The sequence below is a fragment of the Talpa occidentalis genome, unplaced genomic scaffold (genome assembly GCF_014898055.3).
Source record: "Talpa occidentalis isolate TD23 unplaced genomic scaffold, MPIMG_talOcc4v2.1 talOcc4.12, whole genome shotgun sequence".
Classification (NCBI taxonomy): Eukaryota; Metazoa; Chordata; class Mammalia; order Eulipotyphla; family Talpidae; genus Talpa; species Talpa occidentalis.
In genome coordinates, this window is record NW_023601212.1 from 47998011 (window position 1) to 48024176 (window position 26166).

The 26166-nt window shown below is 48.1% G+C and overlaps 1 protein-coding gene across 2 annotated transcripts in view; it reads left to right on the forward strand.

Moving 5' to 3' along the window:
* The first annotated feature begins 19038 nt into the window (after positions 1-19038).
* Positions 19039-26166, forward strand: part of GATAD2A (GATA zinc finger domain containing 2A) — a 90276-nt gene continuing 83148 nt past the window's right edge. For both annotated transcript variants that reach the window (XM_037506256.2, XM_054693397.1), the window contains exon 1: positions 19039-19164. The gene's annotated coding sequence lies outside the window, so the exon portion shown is untranslated. The remainder of the gene's footprint in view (positions 19165-26166) is intronic.

A 26166-nucleotide genomic window follows, 5' to 3' on the forward strand; every position in this document is an offset into this window, starting at 1 on the left:
ATACATAGAAGGACATATAGGCAAAACACTACATGATATGCACATCAAAGACATCTTTACAGACACATCACCCAAAGCAGTGATAGTGAAGGCAAAGATAAACAGCTGGGACTACATCAAATTAAAGAGCTACTGCACCGCAAAAGAGACAATAACAAAAACAAAGAGAAACCCCACCGACTGGGAGAACATTTTTGCACACAACACTAATGATAAAGGACTGATCACAGGGCCTCCCTGGTGGCGCAGTGGTTGAGCGCTGGGTTGCGAAGCTGACCGCAGCCTCTGCAGCGCCGGTTCGATCCCTGGCTGCTCCCCGGCCTTCGGAGGAGGGTCCCACATGGCGCGCAGACCTCTCCTGCCGCCCGCTGCTCCCCTCAGCAGTGTACTTCAGTCCTTCTGCCTGCTCTGCTCCCCGCTCTGGCTCTGGTGAATTCTCTCACCCTCCCGCACTTCTGACTGTACCCAGTGCATGTATAAACCAAACAAACAAACAAACAAATAAATAAAAACATGCCTCTATTAAAAAAAAAAAAACAAAGCAATAAAGAACTGATCACAAAAATCTACAAAGAGCTGATGAGACTCAACAAAAACAAAGAAAATAATCCAGTCAAAAAATGGGCAGAAGAGCTAAAAAGAAACTTCTCTGAAGAGGAAATGCAAATGGCCAACAGGCATATGAAAAAATGTTCAACATCACTTGTCATCAGGGAAATGCAAATCAAAACTACCATGAGATACCATCTCACACCAGTGAGAATGGCACATATTAAAAAACTAGCAACAACAAACGTTGGGGAGGGTGTGGAGAAAAAGGAACTCTCCTGCACTGTTGGTGGGAGTGCAAACTGGTCCAACCACTGTGGAGAGCTGTGTGGAGATTTCTGGACCTACTAAACATAGAGCTTCCATATGATCCAGCAATTCCACTCCTAGGTATTTACCCAAAGGACACAGAAACATCAATTCCAAAGAGCACCTGCACCCCTATGTTTATAGCAGCACTGTTTACAATAGCTAAGCTTTGGAAACAACCCAAATGCCCAAAAATAGATGACTGGATCAAGAAGATGTGGTACATATACACCAGGGAATATTACTCAGCATTCAAAAAAGATAAACACATGCAATCTGCAGCAACATGGATGGCGCTGGAAGGGATCATGCTCAGTGAAATAAGCCAAAAAGAAAAAGAAAAATACCGGATGGTCTCACTCATAGCAGGAATCTAGAAAACTTAAATAAGGGACCAGGAAAAAGAATAACTATAAGAAGAAATCAAAATCAACAAACAACTATGAACCAGAGACACTCTGGGGGGGGGCAGGGAAAGGAGGGATTGGGGTCAAAATAAGGGGGTTGCAATTGTATGGGGAATATAAAAATAAAATTTAAATTAAAAAAGATTAATTTTATTTATGCATACAAGAACTGGGGTGCTGGGCCTCCCCGGTGGCGCAGCGGTTGAGCGCTGGGTTGCGAAGCTGCCCGCGGCCTCTGCGACGCCGGTTCGATCCCCGGCTGCTCCCCGGCCACCAGAGGAGGGTCCCACATGGCGCGCAGACCTCTCCTGCCGCCCGCTGCTCCCCTCAGCAGTGTACTTCGGTCCTTCTGCCTGCTCTGCTCCCCGCTCTGGCTCTGGTGAATTCTCTCACCCTCCCGCGCTTCTGACTGTACCCAGTGCATGTATAAACCAAAACAAACAAACAAATAATAAATAAATAAATAAATAAGACATGCCTCTAGAAAATTAAAAAAAAAAAAAAAAAAAAGAACTGGGGTGCTGAGTGAGGCCAGAGATGCGGGGGGTGGGGGTGAGAAGATTCACCAGAGACAGGTGGGGAGCAGAATAGACAGATTGACTGAACTACACTGCTGAGTAGTTTAGTCTCTCCAGTGAGACTGGAGAGGTCTGCTGTACCATGTGGGTCAGCTCCCTGGCTGGGGATTGAACGCTGCTGCAGTGGCTGCTAATAGCTTCATAGTACTGAGACTTAACCCCTTGCGCCACCAGGGAGGCCCTGCAGTGCATATTTGAACACGTTAAAATCTCAATCTCAGGTTATGCTGGGCTACCCTGAAGTAGCTCCCAGGTGACCTCAACTGCTCACTCCCCCGGGAGCATTGTGAAGATGCCTTTGGACTGTGGAACCACTGATCACTAGATGTGAGTGATTCAACAGCCCTGCCTAGAAAGTCACCCAGTATGGTGACCCATCATCCCCACTATGTCTGGCTCCCTCCACTCCTTTCCTGCCAATCAGCCTTACCCATTCAAGCTTTACGGTTGGAAGTTGCTCCCTCCTATATTTATAGCCTCACAGCCTTCGTTGGGAATCACATGCTGGCTTCTCATCCAGAGCACTGCTGGGGACATGCCCCTTGCCAGCAGGTACATTGCCCCAGGTGGGAATAAGTGTCACATGTGACCAGCTGCACATGTGTGAGAAGGTCCCTGCTTCACAGTAAGTGCCCCAAGGCATAAGCAGTCACTGGGCCCCCTGCAGATTCCCTGGGACCTTAAGACCTTTCCCCAGGAAGTGAGGGACTCCCCTCTAGAGTTAGGGACTGGTGAGGGACTCCCCAATAGCCATCTGGCCTGGTGGTCCTGTGCAGTTTTCAGATCCCAGATCTGAAGTAATGTTCCAGTTGAAACTTTCCCAGTGGCCACCCCTCATCCCCTAGTATAGGTCTCAAAAACATCATGAGCCCGTTGAAGAGAGCCAGCATATTTAGCCCCCAATGCTGTCACCAAGGGGAGAAGATGCACAAGGGGAGACTTGTGAGAGGGACACTGGCAGGAGTCACCTGGGAAGACAGGCAGGGAGATCCTTAGGCAGGAGCTGCAGAAAATGGAAGAAGGAGGAGATCCATATGTAGTGGTGCAGTGGGCAGGGTGGTTTGGACTGGAGGGCATGGAGGGAGTACAGCACCTGGTTGAGGAGACGGGAAATAAATCATGGAGTTCACAGAGAAGTTTCCATAGAATGCCAGATGATGAAGGAGGAATGGCTGCTTTGGTCAGAATTTTGTGAGCCATTTGGAAGAAGCTTCATTTCTGCAGGACTGGTTGGTACAAATAGACATAGTGCAAAGCTCTCAGGATTGCAGGACATAATCCTTAGCCTGGGACCAGGGGACCTGCTGAATGCCAGTCTTTGTTCCTCCACATGCAATCCTGTATTCCTGGTTGAGGGACTTGCCAGGGGTTGACCACAGGGTGGGAGAAAGGACGGAAGTGGGCCTCACAGAGATGGTCAGGGTCATTAATGTCCATGACACACCTAATCCTCAAATCCTACCTGCTACTCTGCCCGTTCCTAGTCATTTTTCCCCCTCCCAGACATTCTGTGCCCTCTCCCACCTGTCTCCCAGACACTTACCTTGGGACTACTCTGCTCATCAGTCCAGTATCACCTGAGACAGCCTGGCCAGGCCTGGCACGTATGGGCCATGGAGGGGGGGCTGAGAAAACCAGTCCACAGCCCCCAATTCCAGGCAGGTGCAGCAGATGCCACCATGGCCATTTGCCTGAACTGCAAGTATCTGCATCCCAGTCACTGTGCCAGATGTCCCCCAGAAATACTAACAGGGCTCTGCCATCCTGCAGGATAGTCTGGGCCTCCCTGCCCCCCAGAGATGGGCCCTGGGGACCTGAGAATTTAAAATGTTCCCTGTGAGTATTGGCTCTCCCCCTTGCCCTTGGTGAGAGCCCTGCCTTTACATTTCCCCACAGAGAAAGCTATTCAAGGAGGTAGACAGTTCTTCCTCTTTGTTCTAGTCTGTCCAGCACTTGACATTGCTTCCTTCCTCAATGTGAATCAAATGGCTTCTCTCCCCATACCCCTAGTCCATTCAGAGCTGCCAGCTGAACCGGGAAGGTGGTATGGCTAGGATCTGAGGTAGGTGGAGCATCCAGCCCACTGGAGATGAGGGATGGAGATCTGGTAAGTGAGGCAGCTGGAGCCTGAAGACCACTCCCTATCCTCCACTGTCAGAAGGACTGCTCTCCCCTAGGGATTTGAGGAAAGAGGGATTGCTTGAAAGTCAGTCCGTTTCATCCCAAATTCACACTCACATGGCAAGGTGGAAAGCAATTGGCTAGGAAAGAAAGGGAAATTTTTCATTTTTTAAAAAAGATTTATTTATGCATACAAGAACTGGGGTACAAGCCAGAAGTGTGGGGGGTGAGAGGATTCACCAGAGACAGTGGGGAGCAGAGCAGGCAGATTGACTGATATACACTGCTGAGGGGAGCAGCTGGCGAGTCAGGAGAGGTCTGCTGTGCCATGTGGGTAGCTCCCTGGCTGGCCGAGGATAAAACTCATGCTGCAGAGGCTGTGGATAGCTTCATAGGTTGCATCTTAACCCCTTGTGCCACCAGGGAGGCCTGGAAATTTTCATTTCTTTAAAACTTTTTGATTTTTTAAAAAAAGATTTATTTTAGTATACAAGAGCTAGGATGTAGGTCAGAGGTGTGGGGGGAGGGCAGAGTGAGAGGATTCACCAGAAAGAGAGTGGGGAACAGGACAGGCAGATCCATTGAAGTACACTGCTGAGGGGAGCAGTGGGTGGGAACAGAAGAGGTCTGCTGGGCCATGTGGGTTAGCTCCCTGGCCGGGGATCAAACTCTTATTGCAGCGGCTGCTAATGGCTTCAAAGTACTGAGACATAACCCTTGCACCACCTGGGAGGCCCTAAGACTTGATATTTTTAATATCAAGGACCAAAAAGGACCAAAACGTGGTTATAGGGACCACTGCGATGCTTTATGAAAACTACAATTCTTCAGACATACTGTCACTGCTGCAACAAATGTCATGTTTAAATCACAGCATTGGGGCCTCCCTGGTGGCGCAGTGGTTGAGCGCTGGGTTGCGAAGCTGCCCGCAGCCTCTGCAGCGCCGGTTCAATCCCCAGCTGCTCCTCAGCCACCGGAGGAGGGTCCCACATGGCGCCCAGACCTCTCCTGCCGCCCGCTGCTCCCCTCAGCAGTGTGCTTCGGTCCTTCTGCCTGCTCTGCTCCCTGCTCTGGCTCTGGTGAATTCTCTCACCCTCCCGCGCTTCTGACTGTACACAGTGCTTGTATAAATAAATAAATAAATAAATAAATAAATAAATAAATAAATCTTTAAAAAAAAATAAATCACAGCATTTATTTATTTAGATTTTTTTATTTATACATACAAGAGCTGGGGTACAGGCCAGAGGTGCTGGGGGTGAGAGGGGTCACCAGAAACAGAGTAGAGAACTAAACAGGCAGGTCTACTGAAATATACTGCTGAGGGGAGCAGCAGGTGAGACAGGAGAGATCTGTTGCGCCATGTGGGTAGCTCCCTGGCTGGGGATCCAACTCATGCTGCAGAGGCTGTGGATAGCTTCACAGTGTTGTGCTTAATCTCTTGCGCCACCAGGGAGGCCCTAAATTGCAGCATTCTTACATTAAATGAAGAGTTTGTGGGAGATAAAGCAGCACTCCTTTGCCCCATCCCTGTGGTGGGTGCTGGAAAGCTCTCTGCAACATGGCTCTCTCAAGATGGGTCATGTTGTCAGTGTGTTTGTTTTGTTCTGACAGTCGTTTCTAATCCCAACTCTGTGGACTTAGTGCATGTGCACCCATTGAGTTCAGGCTTCATCTGTCCAGAGAGAGTGTCTGTGTGACCCTGACCACGCCCCGCTACAACAATCTTCTGAACACAAGCCCTTTCCTAAAGGGTTAAACACAAACTGCTCAGAAGTACTCTCCTAACCCGGAAGTATATTTCCTACTCTCTTTCTGTATCACCAGTTGCTGCCCAGACCCAGCATGCTCTATCAACCACCAGGGGGCGTGGGCAACTCAGTATCCCCACCAGGTAGGGCCTATGGAGCCTGGGCTGGGCTTTGCCAGACCCCAGTGGCCAGACTGTCTCCATCAGCTGGGATGTGGGTGGCTGCCATCTCGGTTTCTGTCCTATAACATTTGGGGTCACAGTCGCCAATCCCCAGAGATCTTCAGGTGTCAGGGCTGCACCATTGCCTCATTTACTCAATAAACATTTATTGCGTATTTACTGGGCACTGCAGAAACCACATAGGACAAGATTTTTGTCCTCAAGAAGTGGTAGGCATTCTACCAAGTGCCTAACAATAGGCCTAAATCGTGCTGTCTGTAGGACAGGGTCCAGGTGAAGCTGGACGTTTCCAGCTTCTGCTACAGGGCTACCAAGACATGTCTGAAGAGCTATGTCCCTGCCACCATGCTGAGCATGGTGAGGTCCCCCAGGAGAATCCAAGGAATGGGGACAGTGGCTGAGATTCCCCATCTTATATATGTGGGGCTGGTGAGGAGGGGTATAGGTCATACTCAGTCCCTTGACCTAGAACCAATCTCACAGGTAGGCATGGTTTGGGCTGAATGTGTGATAGGAGCATGGGTCAGATGGTAACTGACAAAAACATAGGGTCCCCTCATATAATGTGAAATCCAACAGCGGTTGATCACTGGATGTATTCCTGACATTGGATGGGTCAGAGGCTTAACATGGCCTCTATCACAACCATCCTGGGCAGATAGATGCCTGACAGCCAATTCCCAATCCCAGAACCCTTAATACCCTTCCCTTACACCAGCATTACTTCCTAAACCACCCCTTCCCGGGAAAGGGGGTCATCTCTGAGTAGGTCTTCCTGCCTCCACAAAGTTCCTCTTGTGCCACAGAAGGAAGTCCCAGTTGGACCACACCCGAATCCTTCATGAAATTTGTTTCTTTCTTAGCATTTAGTTCTCCTCAGACCCAAAACTTCAATTTAAAAGATTATTTTTCAGGGGTTATTTGCCCCTCCCTGGTTGTGTCCTGAAATGGTCACAGACCATACCCGGGCTTGTTTGCCATGGTAACACCCACGTGAACCAAGTGCAGGGCCATATAGGCTGTGCACACAGGCAGACCCCAAGCAGCTTTTACTCAGCCACATGACAGGACTAGCAGTCCAAGGCCACATCACTGTTACCCTGATTCTTTCAGGCTTCAGACTTGATCTGTGCTCACAGCCAATAAGGACCAGTGCCAAAAAGGTCTCTGCCCTTTTCTTGACTCCATGGAAAGGGCCACAATTTCTTAGCTCCTGTGGAAAGGGCCAGAACATTGGTCCAACTCTTTAGAAACATAAACATACAGTGCCTCCCTGGTGGTGCAGGTGGTTGAGCGCAGTGCTGTGAAGCTGTCCGCAGCCTTTGTAGGACGGGTTCAATCCCAGCCAGCCGGGAGATACCCACATGGCGCGGCAGACCTCTCCTGTCTCTCCTGCTGCTCCCCTCAGCAGGTTATTTCAGTCAATCTGCCGCTCTGTCTCTGGTGGATCCTCTCACCCTCCCGCACATCTGCCTGTACACGGGTTCTTGTATGTATGAATAAATATATCTTTAAAAAAAAAAGAAACATCAACATACAACATGGTGTATGTTTGTGACACAGAAGATGCCAAAGGTATTTTGATCAACAGCATGTGAGTATCTAACAAGAACTGGAGAACCTGGGCTTCCCTGGTGGCCTAGGGGTTAAGTCTCGGCACTGTCACCACTACAGCCTGAGTTCAATCCCTGGCCAGCTAACCCACGTATGGTGCAGCAGACCTCTCCTGTCTCACCCGCTGTTCCCCTAAGCAGTGTATATCAGTAGATTCGTCTGCTCCCCACTCTGTCTCTGGCGAATCCGCTGGTCTACACTTCTGATCTTCTATGCAAAAAAAAAAAAAAAAAAGGAATTGGGGAACCCAAAGGAATCTGTGGTACAGGTTACAAGTTGGATTTTTTTCAAAGATTTATTTATTTATGCACACAAGAACTGGGGTGTAGACCAGAAGTTCTGGAATGAGAGGATTCACCAGAGAGAGTGGGGAGCAGAACAGGCAGACTGACTGAAATACACTGCTGAGGGGAGCAGCGGGTGAGACAGAGAAGTCTGCTGAGCCATGTGGGTTGTTCCCTAGCTGGCTGGGAATCGAACTTGTGCTGCAGTGGCTGGCGATAGGATAGTTTGACAGCTTAATAGCTCTGTCTTTAACCCCTGTGCCACAAGGGAGGCTCACAAGTTGGATTTTTGAAGTTGGTTTATTGCTCTCTCCCAATCCACACCAGACTGGCCCTCATGTATGACCAACACCTGCAGAGGCACCAGACCAGGGACCCTATAAGTGGATTATTCAAACCCTGTCAGAATCCCAGCAAGGCTAACACATAGGAGATACCCCAACACTTGGATTTACTTATAGGAGTGTTCATCATGTTCTGAAATTCAAATCTAACTGGGTACTCTATGTTTTAATTTGTTATGTCTGGCTGCCCTGCAAGCTGAAGAACATCTTTGAGTAAAAGAACACAGGAATGAAATCAGAGAGGTGGAAGATCTCTGAGTCCAAACAAGGAATGTTATTGGTGGGAAAGAGAGTTTCTCAGTATTGTGCACTTGACTTCTTCCCCAGAATAAAATCCTACCTCCCTTCAGGCCTATCATATCAGCTGACCTCTCCTATCTTGTCCTTTCTCGCCAGCTCACCAACCAGTCTCTGCCCTATTCAGTGCCATCTCAGAACACTGATATCCGCTGCTCCCCTCTGTCCAGAATACTTGCCCCAGACTGAGTGCTTGCTAACAATCAGGTCTGTCCTGCCTTTGATGGAAGCCTACCAGTCACTGTCATACTCTGGTTACTTTTTCTTTCTTTCTTTTTTTTCAAGATTTATTTATGTGTACAAGAACTGGGGTACAGGCCAGAGGTGTGTGGGGGGTGAGAGGATTCACTAGAGACAGAGTGGGAAACACAACAGGCAGATTGACTGAAATACACTGCTGAAGGGAGCAGCGGGTGAGGCAGGAGAGGTCTGCTGCACCATGTGGGTCTCCTCCCTGGCTGAGGATCAAACTCATGCTTCTGTGGCTGCGGATAGCTTCATAGGCTACATCTTAACCACTTGTGCCACCAGAAAGGCCCCTCTTTTTTAAAAAAATTCTTTTTAAATTTATTTTTGCATAGAGGAACTGGGGCATAGGCTAAACATGAGGGGGGTAAAAGGATTCACCAGGGGCAGAGTGGGGAGCAGAGCAGGCAGATTTACTGAAACACACTGCTAAGGGGAGTAGTGGGTGAGACAGGAGAGGCCTTCTTTGTCATGTGGGTTAGCTTCCTGGCCAGGGATCAAACTAAGGTTATAGTGATAGTGGGGAGACTTAACCCCTAGGCTGCCAGGGAGGCCCTCTGGTTACTTTTCTTCTTCATCATCACCATTATTATCATTAGTACTTGAAATCAACTTGTCCATTTTCTTGTCGGTATGTGCCTCCCACTTGACTTGCTTACCATGGCATCCAGATTGGTGACCCCAGGTGTTGGTAACAGCACCAATAGGGAACCAGGCCTTGTACTAAAACTCCTGCCACAGCCCCACCTCCCTCTATGCTGGGGCCCACTGGCCCTGAGTGTTACCAGGAGATCAGGTGAAGGTTTTCCAACCAGATTTCTTAAAGTAAACCTTGCATTGGTTGGAAGGTAACTTAATCTCTAGATTAAGCCTTTCCTCAACCATGACATGTAGAAATATCCCATGGATTCTGGGGTCTTTTCCTCCCGATTTGGAGTGGACAAATGCAGGACCTTCTATGCTGGCCTGTTTTGGGCTAAACATACTCAGTTCTTAGGAACATTCCAGAAGCTGGAAACAAACCCATTAAAGCACAGTCATGAGTTACTGATTGAGGTTGTGACTTGCGTCTGTGGTGAGATGTGTTGTCCACTAGACATTTGCTTTTAATTTGAAAGAACAGAATAGTTCACTCCATCACTGTGTCACACAAAATCAAAGGGGGCCTCATTTGACTGTGCATAGAATAGAACCACTCTGGAGGGGCATGTGAGAGACAGGTAACAGTGGCTGCCTGTGGTAAGGGGTCAGAATTCTTGAGGGACAAAGTGAGAGATAGATGCCTCTCCTTGATGCTTTGGCCCCCAGCTCTACTCAATAGTGCCAGCCCTTGTTAGTTAGGGGCTCTCTAAATATTTGTGTAACCAATTAATAGACCAAAGAATGAGCCAACTCAAGGTAAAATGAAGGCCCGAGTGCCTGTCTCTTTCCAAGCCAGTTTCTTGGCTTGTCCGACTTCCCATCCAGTCCACCCCCAGGCCACTTTCAGGGAGGAAGATATCTGGGTGTCTGGAAGAAAGTCTTCCTGCCTTCTACTCTGTGCTTTGGCCACAATTCAGGACAAAATTGTTTTAAATTGGGAAATTCATCGCAGAATCCATGGACACCTTGAGGCATTCTGATGAGTGTGGGAAACTGAGTTGATGAACAGTAGGATCTCATTCCTGAAGAAAGCATCCCAGGATGAAATAATAGAGCAACAGGGGGGGCCTCCCTGGTGGCTCTAGGGGTTAAGACAACCTGTGAAGATATTTGCAGCCACTGCAGCACGAGTTTAATCCCCGACCAGGATGCTATTCCCATGGCGCAGCAGACTTCTCCTGACTCTCCTGCTGCTCCCCTCAGCAGTGTATTTCAGTCAATCTGCCTGTTCTGTTTCCCACTCTGTCTCTGGTGATCCTCTGTCCTGTACTCCAGTTCTTGAATGCATAGATAAATAAATCTTTTTTTTTTTAAAGATTTATTTATTTATACAAGCACTGGGTACAGTCAGAAGCACGGGAGGGTGAGAGAATTCACCAGAGCCAGAGAGGGGAGAAGAACAGGCAGACTGACGAAGTACACTGTTGAGGGGAGCAGCGGGCCGAGACAGGAGAGGTCTGCCGCGCCATGTGGGACCCTTGATGGCGGCTGGGGATCTAACCGGCACTGCAGAGGCTGCGGGCAGCTTCGTAGCCCAGGGCTCAACCGTTGCGCCACCAGGGGAGGCCCAGATAAACAAATCTTTAAAAAAAAAAAAAAAGAAATAATAGAGCAAAGGGATGGCCACAGTGGGGACTTTGAATGCCAAATGGAGATTCAGGCTTTACCCTTTGGTAATAAGATTTTTTTTTTCTTTTTTTGCGTAGAAGAACTGGGGTGTAGGCCAGAGGAGCAGCCTATAGAGACGAGTGGGAGCAGAACAGGCAGAGTTACTGAAACAGTGGGCAAGACAGGAGATGTCTGCTGTGCCATATGTGGGTTACCTCCCTAGCCAGGACTGAACTCAGGCCTCAGGGGTCATAGTGCTAAGACTTGATCCCTAGGCCACCAGATAGGTCCCACTGGTGATAGAGATAAAGAGCTTTATTTTTTTAAAAGATTTATTTATTTATGTATACAAGGGTTGGGGTATAAGCCAAAGTTTTGAGGGCTGAGAGGATTTACCAGAGACAGAGTAGGAAACAGAACAAGCAGACTGACTGAAATACACTGCTGAGGGGAGCAGCAGGCGAGACAGGAGAGGCCTACTGTGCCATGTGGGTAGCTCTCTGGCTGGCTGGGGATTGAACTTGTGCTGCAAAGGCTGCAGATTGCTTCATAGTGCTGTGCTTAATCTCTTGCACCACCAGGGAGGCCCGAGGGAGCGATCTTTAAAAAAAACTTTTCCTCCCTTCTCCTGGTTACAAAAGCAATATAAAAAAGCTTTCTAAAAAATGGAAGTTGAGGAAGATTTATGACAAACGTCCATGAATTTAATAATTCTTATAAGGAGGAAGGACAAGGCCCCTTTAGGTGGAAGCCAAAAGCACAGCACATGGAGGCTGGGAAGCAACAGCAGTGACAAGGAAACTTCCCTCACTAAGGCACATGTATGACCCACAGGGTGTGGCCCCTGAGTGCCTGGGGCTCTTTGGAGACTCCTGAATTCCTCCCTAGATGGGAGAACAAACACTCACCCTCACCCTGTGGGTTTGCCACTGAATTCAGCAACCATGAAGGTACAATGAATCTCCAGCCTCTGAGACTCAGGACAAATAAACCAGCTTTGCTCTCTCTCTAAGGCACTCCTCATTTGGGAAATGTTAAAAATGACTGGCTGATTTCTTAACTTTCTCTTGGCTCTGACATTCCCTGACATGGGGATTATCTACCTTAAGTAGAGACAGGAGGAAGAAAATGGGCAATCATTCAGAAAAGGTGGACAACCCCAGGCATTTGTTTAAACTTAAATGTCCATGTGTATTTTATATGTGATTCAAACTGCCTAGCGGGGAAGGAGACTCTGGACAGGAACTCAGGTGAACTGGAAGTACTGATCTGGGAATTTTTATAGAGCCCCACTCCTTGAAGGAGTTTAGTCTCTGAAAAATGTAGAGAGCAAAAAGTTGCAAGTGATGAGCAGTCTGACAGAATTTTCTGGTAGGAGCTGGACAGAGTGAATGAGAGACAAAAAGAGAGAGGAAGACATTTCAAGGAGGGGGGAGTGTACATGCTAGAAGTAGGAGAAGCATTCCTTGAAGTGAAGCTTTGAGTTCTCAATAATTTGAGAGAGATATTTTAGTGTCAGGATTAGCTGCCAGATTGACCAGGAGGAAGGAATGGGGAGGGAATGAAAGCAGAAGACTTGGACCACAGGCAGGACACACAAGTCACTGGGAGGCAATGAAGCAGTCAGTCCAGAGCCAGGTCCCAGGGCCAAGTTTTCAGGCGGAGAGGCCCGCCCTGAGAAGGGTCTGAAACACCTGTTGAAAGAAAGCCCAAACCTGGGTTTTAGGCTCAGATGTATATGCATCTCTAGGATGCCAAAGCCTTCAGATCCTACAGAACTCAAGGTGAATTCTGCATGAGCAAGAGAACATGTTTCTTTCTCACTGTCTCACACTGAGGCTGGTTCCTCCCTTCTGCACACAAAGTGGCCATTTGTGTCTAAGAACTCCCTCCTGTTCTGAAATCCTTTACTTCCTGCTTGGGGAAGTCACTATTTTGATTTAGAAGTCTTCTGGACTGTAGGCAGGTAGGTGCAGATGATACTTTTTGCCTCAGAAAGGGGTTATCACTTAATTATGTCAGTAGAACCAGGTAAAACTTGCTTGTAGAGGGCCTCCCCGGTGGCGCAGCGGTTGAGCGCTGGGTTGCGAAGCTGCGCGCGGCCTCTGCGGCGCCGGTTCGGTCCCCGGCTGCTCCCCGGCCACCGGAGGAGGGGCCCACATGGCGCGCGGACCTCTCCTGCCGCCCGCTGCTCCCCTCAGCAGTGTCCTTCGGTCCTTCTGCCTGCTCTGCTCCCCGCTCTGGCTCTGGTGAATTCTCTCGCCCTCCCGCGCTTCTGACTGTACCCAGTGCATGTATAGACAGAACAAACAAACAAACCAGCAAACAAATAAATAAAGCATGCCTCTATAAAAAAAAAAAAAAAAAAAAAAAAAAAAAAAAAAAAAAAAAACTTGCTTGTAGAGTCTAGGTTTCTGACCTCAAGATCTAAAACATTCTGATTGAAAAAAGGGTTCCTAGGCTCCATCTGGATTTGATTCCAGATTTTCTAGCCAACCCAAACCAATAAAGTCACACTGTTCCCCACCCCTGGAGAATTCAGGTGCTGCCTGATTTTCTCTTGGGAGAAGTAGAGACTTAGGCCAACCTCTTGATTTGGTGGTGTCTATTTCTCTCAGGAGATTTTTTAAAACACCCTTTCCCTGGGAGCACCAAGGTCAATTCCAAACCTGCCAAAGGTTGCAGATGCAGGTTTCGGTAGATTTACAAGTCACATATGTTACCATCAAAGTGCTTGGGAAACCAGAATGGAGTATGCCGTCCAACAAGTATGCCTCTTAGGAGGCAATGATGGAGGGGCACTTTGCTGTGTGCCCCTGAACTCCCACTGTCATAGAATCACACTGGAGGGTTTTACTTTTGCTCTTAAAACCCCTCCTACTGGTATTAACTACTGTCAATCTTTGCTGCCAGTGGGCACTGCTTCCCAGTTCATTAGAATCTTCTATAGGTCTCGGTAGGCTGCACCCACCAGACCTTCATTTTCTAACTACCATGGAGGCCCTGCCTTCCCAACTGCCTGGGGAGTCACCTGGCTCAGTTCCCATTTCTCTATTTGGATGTGAATGTCACTTAGCCAGTTTGCCCACATGATTTCCCAGACCCAGGAAAGGACACGCCTTTATGCAGAGAGATGCAATCGTTTTGTTACCACTGTGGAAAGTAAAACCCATCCTTGGGTCTTGTGCCCTTCTTTTCGTGTGTATGTGTGTCAAGCTATCTATTTTGTTTTGTTTTTAAAGATTTATTTTATTCATTGATGCATACAAGAGCTGGGGTGTAGGTCAGAGGTCTGTGTGTGTGTGTGTGGGGGGGTCGGTGAGAGGATTTACCAGAGACAGAGTGGGAAGCAGAACAGGCAGATCTACTGAAATATACTGCTGAGGGGATCAGCAGGTGAGACAGGAGAGGTCTGCTGTGCCATGTGGATTGCTCCCTGGCCAGCCGAGGAGCAAACTCATGCTGCGGTGGTTGGTGATAGCTTGATACTGCTGAAACTTAACCCCTCGTATCACAAGGAAGGCCCAACATAACCATTTGAGTGGGGCATTTCACTCCTTCTGATAAGTGGTCATTTGCCTTGGAGTCTTTGAGGATACAATTTTCCAGTCAAATGGCACTCTTGTTTATTCTTAGGATTTTAGGATTCCAGTCTTGAAGGGCGTTGCTTAATCCAATATCTGTGCTTTCAGTCAATACCTCTTTCCAGAGAATTAAAGAAATTTTGTGCTTAACAAAGAAAGAAAGAGGGCCTCCCTGGTGGCGCAAGGGGTTAAGTCTCAGCTCTATGAAGCTATCCACAGGCAAGGAGCTACCCACATGGTGCAGTAGACCTCTCCTCTCTCGCCACTGCTCTCCTCAGCAGTGTATTTCAGTAGATCCGCCTATTCTGCTCCCCACTCTGTCTCTGGTGAATCCTGTCACCACCACCCCCACACCTTTAGCCTGCACTCCGGCTCTTGTATGCATAAATATATAAATCTTTTCTTAAAAAAAGAAAAAAAAAATCCTGTGAATTCTTTTTTTTTTTTTTTTTTAAGGATTTATGTATTTATGCATACAAGAACTGGGGTATAGGCCAAAACTGTGGGGGGGTGAGAGGATTCACCAGAGACAGAGCAGGGAACAGTACAAGCAGATTGACTGAAATACACTGCTGAGGGGAGCAGCGGGTGAGTCAGGAGAGGTCTGCTGTACCATGTGGTGGCTCCCAGGACAGCTGGGCATTGAACTCATGCTGCAGAGGCTGCACACAGCTACATAGGTTGCGTTTTAACCCCTTGCACCACCAGGGAGGCCCCAAGTCCTGTGCATCCTTTTTTTTTTTTTTTTTTTTTTAATAGAGGCATGTTTTATTTATTTGTTTGTTTGTTTTTTGTTTATACATGCACTGGGTACAGTCAGAAGCGCGGGAGGGTGAGAGAATTCACCAGAACCAGAGCGGGGAGCAGAGCAGGCAGAAGGACCGAAGTACACTGCTGAGGGGAGCAGCGGGCGGCAGGAGAGGTCTGCGCGCCATGTGGGACCCTCCTCTGGTGGCCGGGGAGCAGCCGGGGATCGAACCGGCGCCGCAGAGGCTGCAGGCAGCTTCGCAACCCAGCGCTCAACCGCTGCGCCACCGGGGGGGCCCGTCCTGTGCATTCTTAAAATAAAAAGGTGATATGTAATTACAGATTCTGATATTTCCAGGATCTGTCTGGAAATGACACAGGGTACCCCTGAAATAACCTCACTTCATTTGCAATCTTTGGCAATGTTAGTTTAGGAGGTCTTGACCCTAGTCAGGGCCCCACTTGCCCTTTGCTCCTGAATTTGGGGACTCTATTAGACCTACATCCAGAACCTTCCCACAGTTTGCTTAAGAGGGAGAAAGTTTCAGGGAGTTTGTAAGTTAATGTGAGCCTACTTTGCACAAGGACTCAGGGGCTGGTAGGCCCAAAGTGAGATTAAGACAATGCAAGCTTATGATTTAGCCATAAAGTAGCAGTGGGATGTGAACAAGTTACAATTGCCCGCTGGGCCTCTCAGTTTCTCATGTATAAAATGAAGGGGTAGGACAATGAGCTGCTCTTTGATCCTAGTTCAATTCAGCAACTATTAAAGCACTGAGGGATTACTTAAATGATTAAGGCTGGATTCCTGCTCTCAGAAAGCACCCTGGTTAGTGACTGGACTAATTGAAAAGCTCAAGTCCTACCGTGTATGGAGCTTAGTACAAGACACGTTGAGCTCACAGTCCTCAGTGTAACCTTTAGAGACCAGTGTTCTTATTTCTGATATGGTTGAGGAAAGCAATTGGTGTAGCTAGGGAGTGGCAGATGTGGGTTCTACCCCAGCTCTGTCAGACACCAAAGTCCAAAGTCTTGTTATCTCTTTCCTATAACATACTGCCCTGCCTAACAGACCAATTTCTCTTTATTCTGTTCATTTTGTGATGTTGAGTTATCACAACATCTTGCACATTCCTGTTTATTGTCCACCCAGACTGCCTCAGATAATAGCAGAATGTGGTTGAAAGTGCTACATCAACAAAGGTGCAAACAAGGTGCTCTGGGAACACTTTGTCTTAATGTTTCCAGTAGCTTCCTTCCCTAACCAAGGACTCTCTTAGTCTTGTCACTGGGGTCTCAGCTTTTTCAGTCAGTCCCCACAGAGGCTCCCTGCCACCCTCTTATCACTGTGACTTTGGGAATTTATTTTTTACTTTTCTTCTAATAATTATCAGCTCACTTGTAACAATGACAATAATCCTTTCCACAGGGTTACATTGCTTCATGGTTTACAAAACACGTTCACATCCATTATCTTATTTAATCACTTCCTCCTCTACATTCTTTCAACATTTTATCTCTTTAGTATGACATTCTGCCTTGCTTTACAGCCAATTTCCCTTCATTGTGATCACCTTGGCTCACAAGTCTCATCCTATAATTCACATCTCAGTCTCTTCCACACTTCTGCACACGAAGTAGAAGTGATGTTTGCCATGCTGAATCCTCATAGTGTTGTGGGTCTCCTTGTTGCCTTCTTCATCCCTTTACTTCAATGGACATTTGGTTCCCCCCTAAGGGCAAACCTGGGTTTTCTTGGGGAGAGAGTAATCAGCAGGGTTTAGGCCACCTGGGGGTAGACATAGGTGAAGGCCCCTGACATCTGACAGGGCATGGTATGCCAGAGGCAAACAGTATTTGAAGAGTGGATGACTGATTAGTTTGTCTGGGGGTGAGTGGGAAGCAGGAATGATTCTTGGAAGGGTCCCACCTAGCTAAAAGCCCACAAGATGGGGCCTCCCCTGGTGGCGCGGCGGTTGAGCGCTGGGCTGCGAAGCTTTCTGCAGCCTATGCAGCGCCGGTTCCATCCCTGCCACGCCCGCTGCTCCCTTCAGCAGTGTACTTCGTCTGCCTGTTCTGTTTCCCCCGCTCTGGCTCTGGTGAATTCTTTCACCTTCCTGCGCTTCGGACTGTACCCAGTGCTTGTATAAATAAATAAATAAATAAATAAATAAATAAATAAAATTCCAAAAAAAAAAAAATAAAGCCCACAAGATAGTAGTTAGAAGGGCCATACATTGGGCCCTTGGGAGAGTGGACAACTGCATGAAAAAATTCTCCTTAAAAAAAGAGGGGGAGAGGACAGCTAAATGAGTAGTTTTTCCAAAAAGGAAATATAACTATCCACAATTTTCTAGGGGTGAGGAGGCAAGTGGTCACCGTTCTTAGGGAAAGGGGAATCTTTCCTGTAACACTCAGACAATGCTCAGAAAATGCACAGGGAGCACAATTCTACTCCATTTTAATAAAAGCGGGGAGAAGGCACCATCCTGCTATTCCTTTCAGGGGAAAGAAGAGGTGCTTGAAGTCCCAAATTTCCCCTCTGGTTGTGGGGGAAGGGTCATACAAGACAGGAATTTCACAAGTTATCTTCAAAAATGAAGGCCAGGGGCAAGCACTCTCTCACTTTCCCTCAGACAAGTGGTCAGAGCATGTTCCCCAGATTCTCCTCAGGAAAAGCAGTGGGCTCTGAGTCCCCCAATTTCTCATTAGAACTAGGGGAGGGGCCCAAATTCCCACAATTCTTTCTAAAGAAGAGCTGGAGTCCCGAATCTATAAAATCATCCACGTCCTGGTAGTTTTCAGAAAAGCAGACTGCTCAAGAACTTCTAAGAGTCTCTTTGGAAGGCAGGCTGGGTTGAGATTTCTGAAGATTCTCCTTAGAACGGGAGCCAGGAAAAGAATTTCGAAGATTCTTCTCAGAACGGAGGCCAAGGGCAAGATTCCCGAATATTCTCTTAGTAGAAGGCTGAACCCACAACTCTAGTCAGAAAAGAGCGTAGGGAACCCAACGCCCTCAGGAACAAGGCCGAGCCTCGACTGGCCCGGTCTCTTCACAGCGCGCCTCACGCGACCCCGCCCATCGCCCGGCTCAGGCTGCCTCCAGTGCATTGTGGGTGGGGCGCCCCTGCTGAGCACTGCGGGGAACCCCCTGCCCCGCCAGTTGTGAGCCGCAGGGTGGCCCAGCCCAACCGCCCTCTGGGGTCCGGGCAAACTGGCCACGGATTATCGAGTCTCTCCGGTCCCACCCCTCGACGTGTGCCCGCCCCTGAAATGTAAGCCCCGCCCCCCAACTATATGATTGGTCCTGCGGCCCGCTTCGCTGTAGCATTGGCTGGCCGCTTGTCACTCACTCCATCCCGCCTCCTCGGGCCCGCCCAGGCCGCCGGCGCGATCCCGAGAGTCAGCCGGCCCGCGTATTCATTGGTTAGGGGCAGCTGTCTGTCTTGAGACTGGCCACGCCCCCTACAGAGCGCGGATCCCTGGAGCCCCGGCTCGAGCTCATTGGCCTGCGGCGCCGCCACTCGGCGAGACGCGCCTCAACCCGGAAGTGTGCGAGGCGAAATCTGCCTAGCAACCGGGGAAGCCGGGCTGCGAAGCGGCAATTTCAGTGTGAGACGGAGCGGGAGACCGAGTGGCGGTCGGAGCGCGGTGCCGCAGCTCCTCCCGCCCGGGTCAGTGCCCCGGCGCGCGCACGCGCACCCCGCCGCCCAGTGCGCCCCGCCGCCCGCGCAGTCGGCACTCCGTCTGTCCCCCGTCCAGTCTCCACCGCGCCACCACCGCGGCCGCGGGAGGATCCGCCGCCGCCGGAGGATCCGCCGCAGCGGACGCCAGCTCTCTGGACCCAGATTTTCGCCCGAGGCCCAGCCCAGAGCCGCTCGCCCCAGCACCGGCAACTTCGGTGAGTGAGGGCCGGCCGCGCCGCGGGTCGGCTTCCGGTGCCCCGGCGTCTAGGGCTTCCGCTCCGAGGGGCCGCTCCTCTGCGGGACTCGCTCCAGTGTGGGGGGCCCCCTCAGAGAAGGACTCCCATCTCTCTAAATGACTCCGAGAAGCCGCTCCTTTGGGGAACCCGCTTCCGTGCGGGGGGCCCCTTAATCTGAGGGGACCACCTATTTCTCTAAGAAAACTCGCTCCTGGGGGGACCCGCTCATCTGTGAGAGCCCTTCTTCTCCGAGCGTCCCCGTGTCTGAGAGGAGTTGCCTTTCTCTTTGGGACCCTCCTGTCTGAAAGACCCCGCTTCTCTGAGGGGATCCCTACCTCTCTGAGGGAACCGCTCCTCCAGAGGCACCCGCTCTAGTGCAGAGACCCTTTATCTGAGAGCAATTCCTCTTCTCTGAGCGCCCCTGCACTTCCAAAGGATTCTCATATCTGAGGGAAGCCCCCTTGTTTGAAGGGATCCTGCCTGTTTGAGGGACCTTACCGCTGAAGGATCCCACCTCTTTGAGAGACCCCCTTGTGTGAGGGCCCACATTCTCTGAGGGGACTCCTCTTCTTTGAGGACCCTATCTGTCTAAGAGACTCCACTTTTCTGTGGGGTCCCCCATTGTTGGGGGGAACATCCCATTAATTTGAGTGATCTCACCTTTCTTGAAGGATCCCACCTCCTCTGAAGGACCTCACTTCTCTGGGAACCCCAATTTTCTGACGGGATACCCCTTCTCAGAGTTAGTTCGCCTCCCTGAGGTGACCCATGGTTTGCTGAGAAGAACCTCTGGCAGACCCCCCTTCTCTTTGAGGGACTTAAGGCTTTACTGAGGGACTCCTCTCCCTTTCTCTGAGGTATCCTGCTTCTGAGACTTACACTGCTAACTTCTATGAGAGGACTCCTTCTCTAAAAAGATGCTATTTGAGGGATCTCTCCTCACCTTTCTGGGACCTCCTGCTGCTCTGGGGACCCTAACTTTCCTGAGGGACCACCACTTCTCTCAGGAGACTTCCCTGCTTCTCTGAGGGTGCCCTCCTCTCCCTCTCCCTCAGAATTCTCCATCTCTCCAGGGGACCCCCACCTCCAGCATTCTCTGAGGAGATCCCTGCATCTTTGAGCTATTGTCCTACTTTACTGACGTGTGCCCTTTCTGCCCTTGCTTTTCTAATGTGCTTCACACTTTTCATATGTCCCCTTTGCTTGTACTTTTCTGAAATGCTCTCTGTCCCCAGTTATTTGTGGGTGAGCTTTTGTCAATATCCCCCAACTAATCAGATGTGTTTCTGCTCTGTCAGAATTTTTGGAGGTGTTCCCCACTCTCTGAGGTGTTCCCCGCTTTCTGAGCTGTCCCCACCTTTGATGAGACCCTTTTTCATGAGTACCTCCTTTACTCTAAAATGCCCATACATCTGATTGGGCATTTTCCTGGGGAAAAGTTCCAAATTCCCATTTTTCCAAAATATTTTCCATTTCTGTTGGGTTCCCTACTAATCTATAGATGCTGAAGTTTTTGGAGAAGTCCTCGGCTTCTCCAGAGGTTCTCCCCCAAATTATGAGATGGCCCACTCCTGTAGAATCCTCATGTCTTTGAAATGTGCCTCTTTGACACTGTAGATAAAGTATAATTTTGTGGTAAATTCTCAACTTTCTAGTTGAAAGTTAGTGTGAGTATCCTGTGTAGCTGTATAGGCAATCATAAATGTACCTATATCACATTTGCAAGTTGGTCTCCTGATTGATGGGAGACACTAAGGATTTCTTCATTTCTTTGAGGGGTACCCCTGTATTCTGAGAGGGTCAGCTCCCGCTTACCTGAGGACATTACCCTTTCTTGAGGTTTCCCTCTTGATTCTCTAAGGGAGAATCTCTTCCCTCATTTCTCTTTGAATCCTCTAACTTCAAGGTTCCTCTACTTCTGTTTGTGTCACCCACTGCTCTCCGTCCTGGATGGAGAGACCAAAAATATTCAGTATTTTATGCCAGACTGGGGAGCTTCTCTGAACTTGTACTTCATTTTCTAGGGTCCTAAAGGATTTTGTGGCTGGAAGAGATATAGACACGGAGAGACAAAAAGCATTGTTTTCTTTTGTCCTTCTCAGACTGCTAAGTTTGGTGGAGCAGGAGCTGTTGTTGCCTGATGGCTACTTTGATTACTCATTTCTTTATTTTTTTTTAAGGATTTATTTTTGTTTATGCATACAAGAACTGGGGTATGGCCAGAGATGGAGGAGGGGGCGAGAGGATTCACCAGAGACAGTGGGGAGCAGAACATGCAGATCTACCGAAATACACTGCTGAGGGGAGTAGCAGGCAGACAGGAGCAATCTGCTGTGACATGTGGGGCTGGAAATAGCTTGCTAGCGCTGAGACTTTAACCCCTGCGCCACCAGGGAGGCCCTGATTACTCATTTTCAAGCCATAAGGCCACCACAGTGTTGTTAGGCTAGTGTGGAGGCAGGAGGGATAGAACTGGAATGCTGTGTTTGTGTGTGCCTGCTTTATCACATTGTCAAGTTAACACCTTTCCCAACACCCCCCCCCAAAAAAAAAAAAAAAAAAAGAAAGAAAGTTGTTTCAGGTCTTCCTCTGTTTTCTCTGACTGGGCCCTCTTATTCACCCCCTTTATCTCTAGAGGATCCTCAGTTTGTGGGCTACTCTGGTTTGAAAAGGCAGGGCAAGAAGCAGGAAATGGGTCACCTTAGGTCCAGGAAGGGTGGAAAGGAAGCAAGGGACAGCGGATTTGACTTAACTTGTCTAAGTTTTGGGTGACTTCAGCCTGGCCCAAAGGAAGTTTTTACAAATCTCATATGTACTTTTTTTAATGGTCCACCCTGGATTCCAAGTTCACTCCAGTAGCTAATTTTATCTGCTTTGCCAAACACAGAGCTCTCTGAAGCCCAAGTAGATGAATACTGGCATTGAGAGATGGTCCAAAGGACAGGAATGAACTCAGTTTGAAACCTGAGTAACTTGTAACTACTTGGTGTCCATGCACAGGTCTCAAGCTAAAAATGTGGGGAGAATGTTCCTGAAGTGGATTTCTGAAATATAGACTGAACTCTTGTTTGGTTTAGCATTTCAACAAGTTCTCTCTGAACTGAAGTTCACTTTACAGTTTGACTTAAGGCTGTCTCTCGCTCTCTCTCTCCTGTTCGTTTCCATGTGGGTCTTGCTTAATTTGAGTCCTTTGTGAAGACTCCTGCAGAGGCTATAATTTGAGTTCTAAATCTGTCAGTGGACCATGTGGACACAAGTTTCAACTCGAGCTATTTTCTTCTGTGGAGAAGTGCTTGGAGAGTTTCCTGGGCCCTCTGCTCTTGGGTAGTCAAGTCCAGGCAGGAAGCTGCTGCAGACCTAGTTGCTCTTCTACTGCCTTTTCCTGGTCACTTATAGCCACTACCCTGAGGGGAAGGAGAAAGATGGTGGAGAGTTAAGGGGTTAGAGAGTTCTGAGATAGGGCAGAGAAGTGCCAGCACATATTTATTTTAAATGAAACACATAGGACCAGCAGGGTGCGATGTTAGAAAAGGAAGGAGGAGGTGCTCCTTGGTGGTGCAAGGGGTTAAATCTCAGCACTGTGAAGCTATTGGCCGCCACTGTAGCATGAGTTTGACCCCTGGCCAGGGAGCTAACCTGCATGGCGCAGCAGACCTCTCCTGTCTCGCCTGCTGCTCCCCTCAGCAGTGTATTTCAGTCATTCCACCTGTTCTGCTCCCCACTCTGTCTCTGGTGAATCCTCTCACACCCCCCACACCTCTGGCCTATACCCCAGCTCTTGTATGCATAAATAAATAAAATAAATCTTTTTTTTAAAAAAAGAAAAAGGAAGGGGGACCTTTGAGTCAGAAGGAATTGGTTCATATTCTGGTTCTGTCCTTCCTAGTTGTATGGCTTTGAACAAGTTATGGCACAAAATCAGCACATTACTTAATATTTGAGCGATCACATCTCTGAATATGTGTGAAGGTACTCTCTAATGGGAAATGCTTCCTAAACTTATGAATGAATGTATATGAAATAATGAAGGGGAGATGGCCAGCATAAAGGTTGGTTGTTGTGCTCAGGAGATTAGGGTTCTGACCTACACTCCCAGGCCATGAAGGACTTGACAGTCTGCCAAGGCTAAATATGCCTGAAGAGAAAGAAACTTGGTATATCTCTGCAAAACCCACTTCCCCCCTCCCCCCACTGCATTCCTACACTTTTCTTTGTTCAGTGGACTTGCTCTGTGTGTGTGTGTGTGTGTGTGTGTGTGTGTGTGTGTAGTGGGGAATTCTTGTTTGCTTTAGCCTTGTCTTCTTCCTCTGTAAAATGGGGTAATTTGTGAGTGAAGGGCAAGTAGGGAGATATACTATAATTAGAGTAGAGGCAAAATAGAAGATTATAAGGAACTTGAAGAATTGTGGAATAAAAAAGTAAGTGAACCATGAAGTTAAAGGATCATAACCATACTTAGGAACTGCTTGAGTGAGTGACATGCAACAGTTACCTGTGAGTGATCTCTTTTTACATGTTAGAACCTTGAAAGAAGAACCATTCTTTTAGGGTAATGGATCAGATTTGGGGACAAAAGACTGGGAAAGTGATGTACAAAGGCGTTTGATGCCACACAATAATAGTACTTTGAGATGGCAGTGTATGGCTTAGTGCCCATGAGGAGATCAGAATTCACCTTGTGCTCCTCGGATCTAGAGAGCTGTGGAGATGCTCACTTAGCCTCTGGAAGTTGGGGTAGGGGTTGGGGTAGGCAGGACACTTTTTTTCTTTGGAAAGGGATCTTTCTTAATTAGTGAAAGCCCTAAAATCCTAACTGGTGGATTGGATCAAGTCTCCTAGCATGGGGACAGATGGAACTTGCCCCGACAGTTAAACCCAGGGAAAAAGATTGGGTGAAAATCTAAACTAGGCCTCTGCTGGGCTGCCCCCAAGATTGAAGAAAAGATTCCCCTCCCAAGTTGAAGCATCCTCCCTCTCTCCCTTCCTCCCCTTCTCCCCCACTTCTGTCTGTCTCTCACACATACACACACACATGCTTGCATGCGCAAAATGACTTTACTATTGAAACCAAGAAATATCCACCGATCTAAATATTTCCTAATTCTTGCAAGGACAGTTTTCCCATTATATGAAAAAGTAGCAGAGTTTACTATTTTTAGAATATACATAATAAGGTAAACAACTTAAAAGGAATTGTTGTCCCCTTTGAAATTACGCTCTCTTGTATGCCACAGACTTCATTCTAGTGGAGAGTGGCGCCATTACAAGTCCCTTTTATCTAACAGGAAGTTTCTTAAACTTTTTTTTTTCTCAAATTGAAAGACCCTTTTAAAAAAAATCCTTGGATAGCTAGTAATTATATCGATCTGGGTACATTTATTAGATGTAATGTATCGTTGTTATCCATTGGTGGGCAGCTCTAAAAGGCATGTGGGTCCACACACTGCCCAACTTCTAACGGTGGACGATAAACTGTTGATTTATATAACTGAAATAGCTGGGGAAGTCAGGGTTTCCTTCCTGTTGGAGACAGCACTGGGGGCATTAAATCCCTGTGGGATCTTGATGGTAAGAAATAAGCTGACCTCTTGTGGAATTGGGAAATAACTGCTCTAAGGAGTGGGTCCATACAGATGAATGGACAATGTTGTTTTTCATGTCTTGTATTCACTTTGGCTTTATCCTTTCTGCAGCCTTTGAATACAAGTTTTCCCCTCTAAACTAGCCTATAAGGAACATTTGAATACTCAAAAAAGGGCTTTACATAGGTTTTTCCGTGTGGCCTAAGGTAGGGTTTGTTTGTTTTTTAGTAGAACTTAAATTGGATTGAAAAATTAGAAAGTGTTAAATCTTCTGGCTCATGTAACTTTCTATGGCTGTATATAATTCAGCAGTAAATGTGTGCATACCATGCTGGGGGCAACTGGTTTAGCTGTAAGCAGGGCAGTGCAGTTAACCCTGGAAGATCTTATATCTAGCGACAAATAACAAGCGAATGACAGAATATTGGGGGACTTCTTTGGGAATATCCTAGATGTTAGGAGCTTGGGGTGGAGTTTCTTGTAGCTTTAGAAATGAAACCTCACTACCTCCTCTCCTCTAATTTCCTCTTTGGACTCCTTGCTTCTGTTTCCTCTTTACAAGGAGGCAGAAATTATGGTGCTTTCTTAGTTGATTTGTTGGCTATTGGCAATAGTTGATCCAGGATGACTGTTGCTGTATTTGTGGAGAAATAAGAGACTTTAGCATGGTCACGGCCAGGAACATTTTTAGCTTTTCTTTTCTTTTTTTAAATTTTTATTTATTTATTTTTTTTAAGATTTATTTTATTTATTTATATAAGCACTGGGTACAGTCAGAAGCGCAGGAGGGTGAGAGAATTCACCAGAGCCAGAGTGGGGAACAGAACAGGCAGACTGATGAAGTACACTACTGAGCGGAGAAGTGGGCGCGGCAGGAGAGGTCTGCACGCCATGTGGGACCCTAGCTTGCGAGGCTGCGGGCAGCTTTGCAGCCCAGCACTCAACTGCTGCGCCACTGGGGAGGCCCTCTTTTTTTTTTTTTAAGATGTATTTTTATTTATTATGCATGTAAGAACTGGGTGTGGGGGTGGTGTGCATTGGGGGGTGGGATGAGAGGATTCACCAGAGAGAGAGGAGCAGAACAGGCAAATCTATTACCTTCTTGAAGTTGGTAGTGGTGTGTTTTTGGAATCCTGTGGGATTTCTTAATGGCGGTGGGTATTACACAAATAGGTAAACAGCTCTAAAAGTCCTTCCTGGTGGTGCAGGGGTTAAAGTCTCAGCACTATCAAGCTATCACCAGCCCCAGTGCAGGCTTTTGATCCCCCCCCCCCTCCCGCCCCCAGGGAGATAACCCACATGACATTAGCAGACATCTCCTGTCTTGCCCACTGCTCCCCACAGCAATGTACTTAAGTAGACCCTCCTGTTCTGCTCTGCACTCTGTCACTGGTGAATC